Genomic DNA, 12428 nt, shown 5'->3' with positions numbered 1-12428 from the left:
AATAAAATGGCCTGGGGATGTGGCTCAGTGGTTAATTTCCCCTGAGTTCAATCCCTGTAATCCACTCCCCCCAAAAAAGAAATGTAAAGCGGAGCCTTTGCCCTCCACACCCCCTTCCTATCTCCTTTTTTTCCTTTGTATGGATGTGTGGATGACTTTATTTCTGCACAGGGACTACTGCATACACTGGGAGGGAAGCAGGATGATAGGGGAGCTGTAAGTCATGCTATCTTCTTGAATTCAAACTCACTGCTGGGTGAAAGGTGTACGGTAGGCTATGCCATGGTAGAAACAGGCATTACCATTTTAGCAGACTCCTGCACCTGTGAGCATGTGTGTATTTATCTGCATGGATGTGGCTATAACTGCTCCTCTGGTTTTAACTGAAGTCAGGGATGTAAGTATGCATGGGAATATCACTGAGACTATGTCAATACATTGCTGCCCCACTTTCCTTGCCCTTCCTTCTCAGAGCTCCCTGAGTTCTTCAGCAAGTGGGTTCAGATGGATTTTTAAAAATTCTACCTTTCTTCTGTTTAAGGAGCAATAGTTGGTTGCTCCCCAGTTACCTCCCATTCCCCAAACTTGATGGCTTCTCACCAGAGAATCAGGGAAGCCAGCATTGATCCAGAAGCAATCAGCTTACACCAGTTCCATTTTGGACCAAAGGTTGTGTAGTATATCAATGATGGGCAATTTATTATGTCAGAGAAAATGCTGAAAGTACCCCTTGTCTAATGGAATAGATACACTACAGAAAAAAAGTGCTGCAAAGTGAATTTCTGGCAAATCCTGTTCTGCTGTGATTTTTGTTATAAAAACAGGGCTATGTTTTGCTAGAAAAATGCGAAAAAAAAGATTGACTCTGGGTTGTAATTAAACTGTGTGTTTTAAAATAAACCCCATATTTTTAATAGTATAGGTCTAATCATTTTAAAGCTATAATGAGAATCTTGTGCTAGACAGTCAATTTCCCTCCGCCTTTTACTACTTTAAATTCTGCTCCTTATTTCATTCAATCTCTTTCTACTGAAAACTCTTCCTCATGAACCTTTATTCATTTAAAGGTTTATTGCCTGATGAGCCTGAAAATGAGAGGATTTTTTGGAAATTAAAGTTTAGTTACTCATGTTTTCCCACCAAAAGCAAAGCTCTGTCAATGGAATAAATATTGCAAATCCTTTTCACTGTTGTATCTCAACTGATGTTCAAAGCAACTCAGGAAATAGGTAGGGCAAGTAATGTCCCCATTTTGTTGATGAAAAGACAAAAACCTAGAGATTAATTGGTTTTCCTCAAGATCGTACAGCCTGAAAGTGGGAGCAGGGAATTGAACCTAAATCTTAATGATTCTTCTTCAAACACAAGAATTTCTGAGAGGCAAACACAACATTATTCCAAGTTTGCTAGAAAGCCTTTTAAGAGGCCTGTGCCATCAAATCATCTCAAGTTGCCTTTCTAAATTCTAAGAAGGAAAACAAAATCATAGCAAATTAAGTATTCCATGTTTTCCCAACAGGTATATTAGTTTTAGGTTAAATTCATCCCAAATAGAGCTGTATTTATTTTCTCGTGCAGTCTGGAAACTCAGTACACACTGGGGCTCATTTATAAGCTGCATGTCCATTCCAAGAAATGTGGGGCGCCTTCAGCCATTTGAGATGTTCATTCCATCAGAGGTGTTTATTCTGTTTTATTTTTATGACCAACTGTTGATCATCTGTACATTTTACTTGACTTTTGGTTTTTGCAATTTCCAATGATCACAAAAGGAAAGTTTGTTCTGGTGTCCAATACCATTTAATAAACATGTTATGGAGAAAAGGAAGACCTAAAAATTCTTCATCAACTTAATTTGCCTCTATCTAGACATTCCCCGGGAACAAGGGAAAATATAACAGTTGAAGATTAAATTCTTCAATTTCTGCTTAGCACAATGATCCCAAATTAGTATATTGTGCTTATATTCCCACTTCTTCCACTAAATTAATATGCTAGCACCAGGAGCTTCTAGAACACCAGAATTTGTCTAATATAACCTGATTAACTTTCTGTTGCCCATAGAAGAATTAAGGAGACCATGTTCACTGAGAACAAGAAGAAATTATCTCTGTTTTTAAGTTAATTGTGCCATTTCTTGAGGTGCTCTGGATGACTTTAGTGATTCCACTAGTAAATTTCTATTAAATAGTACCTGTTCCAGTGAAAAGTTTAGGCAAATTGAGATAAATGTCTTTGATATCAATAATAATAACAACATTTTTGGCCCAGAGTATCTCTTACTGCGGGTTTGTGTTTCTACATTCAGAGCATTCTTCAATGCAGAGAATCAGTGTCGCTGAGAATAGCCAATGGAATAGTTGTGTGTGTCTTTGCAAACAAAACATGTAGATGCATGTCTTCATGCCTGGGCTGGCTGCTTCAAACACTGATTACTGCCACAGAACTAGAAAGAAATGTGTTTTCATTTGTGTGTTGAGAGGGAGTCTCTGATACTGCTTCTTAGCTGTGGCAGACCCTGAGAATTTGGGAGGTTCATTTTTTTGCTAGATACCAATCACTATCTAATCTGTCTATTATTTATATATTTATTTGGATATAAAGGATCACTGTGCTTGCTAGCAAATTGTAGATGATGCTAACATTTATCAAGCTGAACCGGGGTTTCCTGGGCCACAAAATGGATTCATGTATTTACATGATATGAGTTTTTCTCTGCCATGTGCTAGACATATATTCTTCAGCTACCCATATTCTTTCTTCTCTACTCACCACTATAAACAATGCTATTCTATTAATGCTGTTACTAGAAGAGTGGAATATAGAAATCTAAAGATATCTATCTTGATTAGTTCCAACAAAGGTGCACCAAGTTGATTGGGAGGCCCAGATACCTGCTCTGCCACTGAGCATTTTTGTGACATTAGCCAGCCCCATTGGCTTACTGCTTTGCTGCTTAGTGCCCACAGCATACCTCACACATGTATTGTGATGATCCAAAGGAACAGCAAAATGTGGTCTGAATCTTCTTAGCCTAGTCTGCTCTTGGGAGTATTAACATTAATATCTTCTTTACCACATTTCATGGCTAGGGGAGAGACCCCCCCATCTATTTAGACCAGAAATTTGTTAGGTGTTTTTGTTGTTATTGTTATTGTTTGTTTTTATTTTTAGAACAGGACACAGAGATAGTAAGCAACCAGCAGGTTTATTGAAAAAGTGACAGCAGCAGACTTCTATGAAGAGAAGGGGCCCCAGTGGCAGGAGTCCCCTGAATCTATTAAGTTTCTGTATGCCCACTACACCCCATATCTGAGATGGAAATTCCAGTTATAGAGTAAGGATGAATTAGAAAACTCAATTCACCTCGTCTCTTAACTGGAGGTCAGGGATCTCTGCTCCCTACTTCTTGAAGGCTACAATGGGTCGTTCAGGCTAGCAACAGTAGTTTAATCTCATTTTGCCTCTAGCTAATGAGACTTGGAATGGACCTTTTTAAAGATTCCAGGTGTATGTTTAGTTCTCTATCTTTATATATTCCATAATTATGTTTTTCTTGTCCACTGCACACCAGACACTGCATCTCTAGAAACCCAGTGGTGAGCTGACTTCATTCCTTGACCTTGAACCTTTCAGTCTAGTGGGAAAAACAATGCTGAATTTCTCCTTAGATGTTTCCAAAACATCTTAAATTCCACCTGTCCAAAATTGAACTCCTCATCTTCCATGCAAGACTCTTCTTCCCCTTAGTTTCCTCATGTCAGTGAAGAGATCTCTCATTGACCAAAAAGAAACTTGGGAAACATCCTTTGTACCTTCTTCAGGTTTCTTTGTTTAGTTGGTTGATTGGGTTTTCTTTTATACTGGGGATTGAACCCAGGTGTGCTTAGCCACAAAGCCACATCCCCAGATCTTTTTATTTTTGTTTAGAGACAGGGTCTCCCTAAGTTGCTTAGTGCCTTGCTAACTTGCTAAGACTGGCTTTGAGTTTGGGATCCTCCTGCCTTAGCCTCCCTAGTTGCTTTGATTACAAGAGTGCGCCACCACGCCCTGCTGCACCTTCCTCAATTTTTTCCATTGATTCCAATCTAACCCTGAGTGTTTATGTTAAAGCCTCTGAAATATCTCTCAAATCTCTTTTCTCCTTTGTCTCAAGTGTCATGAACCTAATCGAAGTCACTGTTATTTCTCTTCAGGAAGTCACAGCTGCCTCAATGGTTTTCATCTCTGGTATTGTTCCCTGTACCCACCCTTCCTTCTGTGTGTCATAATGAAAAAGAAGGGGAGGTTCCTTGAACCATAGTGAGAAACAAATGCTGAATAATCCCCTCCAGTGGCTCCGGAGGCTGAGGCAGGAGGATCATAAGTTCAAGGTCAGCCTCAGCAACTTATGTCCTAAGCAACTCAGTGAGACCCTGTCTCTAAATAAAATATAAAAAGGGCTGGGGGTGCTGGGTTCAATCTCTGGTAACAACAACAACAACAAAAAAGGAATGCTGAAATTGTGAATCCCAAACCTGTGCAAGCCACAATCATTTCCTAAATGAGAATAATATGCCAATAACAAGTAACTTTCACTGTACATTTATTCTATTCTAGGTACCATGCTAAATGATTTTTAGCAGTCTCTCCAAGTTTGGTCTCAACCCTATACCATCAGCACCACCTGGGAACTTAATAAATATGCAAATTCTTAGATCCAACCAGACCTACTGAATCTGAAACTCTGGGGGTGGGGCCCAGCCATCTGTCTTCTAACATTACCTCCAGGTGTTTCAGATGCATACAAAGGAGTGAAAATCATGGTTTACATGAATTATCTCATTTAATTCTTGTAATTACCCTCTGAGGTAGACACTAATATTATTCTGATTGGATAAGTTAGAAAACTGATGTTGTCCTCCATCCCAAAGTCCTGCAGTGGTCAAGAGGGATTTTGAATCCAGTACTTTTTGACTCAGAATCTTGTCCTCTTAGCTAATATGCCAAGTTGACTCATTAAATTCTGAACTAAGTTGAGAGCCAGACTAAAGTTTAGAACAAAACATAGCTAATGATTACGCAAATGGTATGCTGTTACTCCATGTACAATCAGAAACAACATGTATCCCATTTGTTTACTATAAAAATAAATTTAAAAAAAAAACATAGCTAATGAACTAGAGTGAGCACCCCAGCACCCAGAGGTTTTTGCAGGTTAACATCTCCTGCCCTTTCTCACTGATTATTTGAGATGCTACCTCAGCTCTAGCCAGGCCTGGGCTTCTAACTGGCCTTTGCTTACACAATTTGTTAATTCCCACAATTCTCTGTATTTGGAATGCATTCCCTAACATGTTGTTAGCCTTTTCCTTACTTCTCTCCCCTCTTGTGAGCTCATGTATCCCCGAATTCCTCTTGCACTTATGGTGTATATAGTACAATTTTTAAAATTCATTGCATGTGACTTCATCTCCAATCTCTTCTTATAATATAGACTTATCTTTCCCAACATGCATGGTCCATGCAGTGTGTTTCCTTAGTGTATTACCATCTCATCTCTCACACAAAGATGCATACACACCTAGCACAGCACTCAGGCCAAAATGAAAAGTGTTGAATTAGATTGGGGATGGACACGCACATCCCTTTCTTTTTTTTAATTTGTTCTAATTAGTTATATGTGACAATAGAATGCATTTGACACATCATACTTAAACGGAGTGTAACTTCTCATTCTTCTGGTTATACATGATGTAGAGTTACACTGGACATGTGATCATATATGCACATAGGGTAATAAATGCACATCTCTTTCAAGGGATACTGAGACTATAACCTCCACAAATGCAGAAGCTATCTTTTACCCACCATCTTACCCTGAAAGCCTTTCACATATTAGGTGGTAAATATATAATTGTTGAAAGGATAGACACCAATCTGGATAAGAACCAAAGACATTTCACTCAGAGATCTCAGAGGATGGAGAATGCTCAGAAAATACATTACATTTTGACCATTTCTGTTTTTAAATTTCCTAAAAGATATTATGATACTGTGTTTTTAAAAGTGTAGGGTTGACATTATGGATAACAATATGGAAATTTCTTATAAAAATTGGAATGGAACCACCATTTCACCCAGTTATCCCACTCTTCAGTATATACCCAAAGGACTTAAAATCAGCATACTACAGTGACACAGCTGCATTGATGTTTATCGCAGCTCGACTTACAATAACCATGCTATAGAAACAACCTAGGAGTCCTTCAAAGGATGAATGGATAAAGAAAATGTGGTATATATACACAGTGGAGTATTACTGAGCCATAAAGAATGAAATTATGGCATTTTCTAGTAAATGGATGGAACTGGATAATATCATGCTAAGTGAAATAAGGCAGTCCCAAAAAACCAAAGGCCAAATGTTATTTCTGATTTGTGAATCCTAACCCAAACAAGGGAGGTTGGGGAGGGGAATAGCAGTCCATTGGATTAGACAAAGGGAAAATAAGGGAAGGGATGGGGAGGGGAGGGGAATAGGAAGGACAGTAGAATTTATCAGTCATAACTTTCCTAGGCTTGTATTTGCATACGCAACCAGGTGGCTCCACACATGTACAACCTCAAGAGTGGGATCCTGAATAGAATAAGTTATACTCTATGTATGTATAATCTGCCAAAGTATATTCTACTGTCATGTATAACTAAAAAGAACAAATAAAAGAGCATAGGGTTGACACAAGGTCAGGGTCATATATTTCTCTGATATATGGAAGGTAGAGAGGAAAGAGGAAAACAAGTGATCTCCTAAAAATCAAAGGGCGATCGGTAGAGGAAAGGGACCAAGGGGTGAGAGGCAGAGAGGGAGGGGAAAATGCTGGGAATGAAAGGCCAAATTACATTGTTATATAGTGTGCACATACAAATATGTAACAAATCCCATCAATAAATACAACTATAATACACCAATTTTTAAAAGTGAGGAAATGTGCAGATTCGATATTCTATGAACTTGGATATGTCCCTTTTTCTTTCTGGGCTCCAGTTTCTCCATCCTGAACTAAATGACATCCTGAGGCTTATGCAGCTCTCTTTTCTGTAGTCCTGTGAGCAGATGTTCCTTGATTGCACTTTTCAGTGTGTATATTCATTCATTCATTTCTTCATTCATTCAGAAAACATTTACTGAATGCCCACTGTGTGCAGCACGAGCGTTGCAGTGAGGAGTCAGGTATGGGTCCTGTGCTCAAGGAGCTGTCTATTGGAGTTATCAACACATAAACAGGCAACCTAGGGATGCTGTGGGGTAGAAGTAATCAAGAAAGCTCTCTGAAGGAGCTGATAATCTTTTATGGAACCTGAAAGATACATAGGGGCTATCCAGGAGAGCAGAGGCATATACATAAAAGCTAGCATACTAGGGAGAGTAATGCAAGACTGCAAGATGGAAGACAATTGGGAGGCTGTGGCAACACTCTAGGGAAGAGATGAGGAAGAGCTGAACTAAAAGCATCCGGAGATCAAGGGATAGATTTGCATTATATTTTGAAAGTTGAATTGCCAGTGCTTGACAATGGATTGCATGTGGGTAGGAACTGAGGCAAAGGGGGCTGCGATGGAGGATCCCTGAATTTCTGGCTCAGTCAACCTCATGGATAGTGCCATTTACTAAGTTAACTCCAGTAATTTGAGGGAAAGGAGTTGGTTTGGGGAATGAGGTTAAGGATAAGACAGTGAGTTCTATTTTGGTCATGTTGAGTTGGAGTCAGAATATGCAGATGGAGAGGTCTCTGGCACACTCCGAAGAAAAATCTAGGCTGGAGGTTCAGATTCGGAGAGTCATTAGCATGTAGATGAGGTCCCTTTGGGAAAATGAGCACACTTAGGATCCAAGTACCTGGAAGAACCAGGACACCATTGCTTAATAAGGGGAATTGCCCCCACAGATGTGGGGTGCCAGCATACATGCTCCTTCATTCCCAGGCACACATTTTTGCCCCAAAGGTGGTTTCTCAATAAAGTCTGTGCATCTCTTAGCTAAACTTACAAAAAGGAGCATCGAGTACCCTATCCTAACTTCTCCATTTTACCATCTCCATCCCTAAAGGGGATAGGGAACTGGTATTTTCATTCTACGTTCCAGGTGTTTTCCATTCATTAACTCACAATAATCATATGCAAGAGCTGTTACTACTTTCAAACTCTTGAGCCTCAGAATGGTTAAGTCACTTGCCCAAGGACATTACTATTAAAGGGCAATAAGGAGCTTTGATTCCAGGTCTACCTATTAGCACTGCAGCACCTTCTGGGCTACTTCTCCATGATGGAAGTCCTGGGCACACCATTCTTCCTTCCTTCTCTGCTTCATAAACATCACATGCATCCCCTGACTTAACATTTTGCTCACCATAAACTATAAATCCCCCTTGGGAAAAGTAAAGCTCTAACTTGTTGTCAGTCACTTATGTGTTGGTGGGAATGAGTTTCAGATTCTTCCTTAGGAACAAATTTTAATTTTATGGGAGAAGAACACTGGACTCTTGAGGGATGGATAAAAAGCCAAAGGGGATCACATTATGAAAAGTCAACCACCTCCATCACTTTCACAGTACTACCAAGTCTGAGGCATGTGCTTTTAAGGTTCCTGGGTATTATTTCTGCATACGTGTACTACTTTATAAGCAGTCCCATTTCTGGGTATCTTACCCAGTTGTCTGGGTCTGATCAATGGTGACCTTAAAATGCACACTGTTCCCAACCCATAATCAAGAGGAAGCATCCAGGTTGAACTGTGGTTATGAACCTGTAGTCCCTGGCCTTAGGCACAAGTCCCAAGCCATTCCCTTGAGAATTAGTCCCTGATATGCACATTTAAAATCCTGAGCAGATGGATGCGGGAGAGCTTGTTGGAAAGACTTGGAGGAGTCCCTTCTGCCCTGTCTGGGTCTATTTGCCAAAGTAAATGACATGTATCAGGGCAGGGCATTGGTCCAAGCCTATTGAAATTCTGCTAGCAGTCCAAACAGTGATGGTGTTTCAGATTGGTTCTGTGAAATGATCAGGGTTAGGAAGAGAGAAATGATGTGTGAGCATCTGGTTGCTGCAGCCTACTGATGGGGACAGTCCCAGGGGCGGACCCGGGGCAAGGGGGGGCCAGCCTGATGGGCCCCCTAGGACATCTGCCATTGGCAAACAGGGAAGAACCATCCACTGGCAGCAGGCGGTCTAGTTTTAAGTTCTCCACTGTTCCTACTGGCTATGTGACCTAAACGAGTCCTTCCTCTTCTCTCAGCCTTCCCCCGCCACCCCATGTATAAAATAAACCCTGGATTGAATGGTCTCCAAGGGCCTTCCCTGCTCGAACATTCTGTGACTTCTCTGACACTGGTTTGATTTCTTTTTCTCTGTAGTGGGAGAGGCCCACCCAACCACCTGCTCATCTGTAGTCTCTGTGTTCTCACACTGACCTCTGCTGGCCGCTATGAAAAGTGTCGCTGATAATGTCTGGAGGAAAAAAAACCAATCCATTCCTGATTTAGTACTAAGCTTCAACAGTACGCCGGGTACTAAGACAGAAACCGTGTGCAGTGGAGATAAGCAAAAAAGACCAAACCGTGATTAGCCACAGAGTAAGCTTATCTAGAGATGACTGACAATACAACCCATTTTTGCTTCGCCACCTCTGTTTGTTAGTGGTACTCTGTGCCTCACTGCATGAGAGTGCTTCAATGGGAAGGCTCCTTGTCATTATCATATCCTATGATTCCCGACTTTAGAAGGGCCTGGCACCACAGTGAGGAGGGAGTTCAAGACAAATAGTGCCTCAGGAGCCTCAAGACACAACAGAAGCCCTGTTTCTAGATCTGAAGTCAATCTGAGAGATTCGAAGCTAGCCTGTTCACATGCTCACCATCCTGAACACCTGGGGATTGGTCCAGAACTCCATGTTTCTCCAAGTGGTACCTTTTCAAATGCCCCTTTGAAAAAAAGCATTGGAATTTTTTTAAAAGATTCATGAGGTCTTTAAGAAACTCACTTTCACTTTTGTGACTGGAACAGAGGAGTCAACAAACTTAATGTGCTCACCCAGCTAAGGAAAAGGAAGCAGGCCATGGAACCCTGCCTTTGCTGGTTGGAATCAGTGTTCCTGTTAAGTCCAGTCCTAGAATCGCCTTATTCCTATGTCTTCCTGTTTGTCCTGGGTATTGCCCTTGTGTTCTCAGAGGCAAGGTAGCAGAGGTGGAGTGTGCCAGTCCATGTGCCTGTGCTGGACACGGCTCACTCTCTCAGAAGGTGTTCAGTGGTTTACCATGCTTTGCCCCTCACCTCCCTTGACATGGGAAAACTTTTGACAGGACTCAGATTTGGGTCAAGCATTCAGTGCCCTGACTGGGTCTTCTCTGCTAGTAATAACATGACCTCAGCAAGCCCATCCTGATCCCATCCTCCCGCCAAGCAGAGTTCTCCTCCCCAACAGCTGGATCTTATCTGCCTCCCTTGTTCCAGCCTCAGGCAGGCTGCCCTGGCCTCCTGCTGACACACACATGTTCTCCAAAATGCTCCTTGATGACTTTCAGCCCTGAACACTGCTTTCTTCCCAGATGGTTCCCTATGTCCTACCACATCAAGTCTCCCACTTTCTTGCCTGACTTTACAGGCCCACTTCAGCTGGGCCCTTTTGGCCATCCAAATGTGGCCCATGACTTCCCCCAGCCATAGGCCAAGTGTGAGCATTCCTCAGACATCTGTGGCCAATCCCTCCTGTGTTCCTGAAGTACTTATACTCTGTTCTAGACCTATACTGTTTGTGATGGTTTTGTGAACAGTATTCTTTTTTAAGTATTTTTGTAGTTGTCAATGGACCTTCATTTTATTTATGTTTATGTGATGCTGAGGATTGAACCCAGTGCCTCACACATGCTAGGCAAGCACTCTGCCACTGAGCCACAACCCCAGCCCTGTACAGTACTCTCGAAACCCAGATTTTGACTTCCTTTTTCATTCTCAGCAACATCCCAGCAAAATTGTTTTAAAGTATTGCTCTTTCTCTCTTTTTTTTTACAGATCAGGAAGGAAGTTTATTAGAAAATTATAGTAATCACACAAGTGTGATTTAGCATAAAAGTACATGTAAACAGAATAAAGTCTACAAATAGATGCACACATGTATATAGTCAATTGATTTTTGACAGTGGTGATTTTTCTCTTTATACACACATGCACACATATCAATTGTGTGAAAATTACAAGAATAGTAAATTACAGAATCTTTGTAAACAAAATTCCAGCGATGGGAGGTAACATCCTCAAGAGTGAACACTAAACCCCCTATCTTCATCGTTACCAGAAGTAAGCCTGTGAGACAGTTTTCAGCCTACCACCTTTTGTAGCCTGCATGTTGGGTGTTGTGAAAGGTTGAGTGGTAGGTGGGGCCCCAGAGAAATTCATCTTCTTGGGCAGAGTGTCTTTTACTTCTTTTCATTAGTCCTAAGTCTTCATGGGCTTGATTGACACAGATAATTATACTCCAAAGGACCAGAACAGCTATTGTCCACTTGCATACCCAGTTTGTGACTCTAGCCACTGTACAAAGCATCTGTCCTGTTTGGGGCCCTCAAAAAAATAAACCTTGAACGTGAATAGTAAAGGGCATGATTAATGGGCTTTTGCCAGAGGTTTTCACAGATTTGTAGGAAATTGCAGACAGTCAGTAAAGAGACCGAGAGGTGGAGATGGAAGCATTTATGAAAATAAGCTCTCTACCTGATATGGTGTTGTGTTTTCTGAGAGGTAATGCACATTACTAATGGTTTTCGTTTTTCTGCCAAGAAAATTCAGTCCCTACTGGGATTTGTTCTAAATGATAGTCCAGGCTGCCTGTATTGTACCCACTGGGGTTAATTCTCAGTCTCAGTCTGCTTTAAAATGTCAGCCTGAACTCTCAGACTTAATTGTTACAGACATTTTATAACCAGGGCATTCAAAATCCTCAGGCTGCTCCCTCTTGCTACCATAATTGATGCTTAATAGATATTCTCAGGCTCCTTGCTTTTTACACATTCAACACTGTTCAGATTGGGGGAAGAGGAAAGGAGGGAGAATAGGAAGAGCAAGTAAACAGTGTGTGTGTGTGTGTGTGTTTGTGTGTGTGTGTGTGTGTGTTCCCTGTGAGTATCTGTTGCCAGGTACAGCAGTGGAATCCTGGATCAGCCAAAGATGAATTCTGACAGGTTGGTCAGCTCAGAGGTTTCTAGGTTCTTCCCTCTTTGGCCCCCTGGGTCAGTATTGTTTAGGCATGGCCATTTCCAAAATTCACTGTAAGCTTGTGGCTGGCCATTTGGATGAGTTAAAAAATGCCACGATGTTCTCTGGTGTTCTGTTCTTTCACTCTTGACAATCTGATGGATGGTCTGGCATTCACTGGGAAGAAGACAATATTATCCAGC

The 12428-nt window shown here is 41.2% G+C and overlaps 1 protein-coding gene across 1 annotated transcript in view; it reads left to right on the top strand.

Annotated features, from left to right (window-relative positions):
• Col4a6 (collagen type IV alpha 6 chain) overlaps positions 1-12428 on the top strand; it is a 298224-nt gene that overhangs the window by 216784 nt on the left and 69012 nt on the right. The window lies entirely within an intron of this gene.

Source organism: Sciurus carolinensis, chromosome X (genome assembly GCF_902686445.1).
Source record: "Sciurus carolinensis chromosome X, mSciCar1.2, whole genome shotgun sequence".
NCBI classification, from domain to species: Eukaryota; Metazoa; Chordata; class Mammalia; order Rodentia; family Sciuridae; genus Sciurus; species Sciurus carolinensis.
This window is presented reverse-complemented; position numbering and strand designations above follow the sequence as displayed.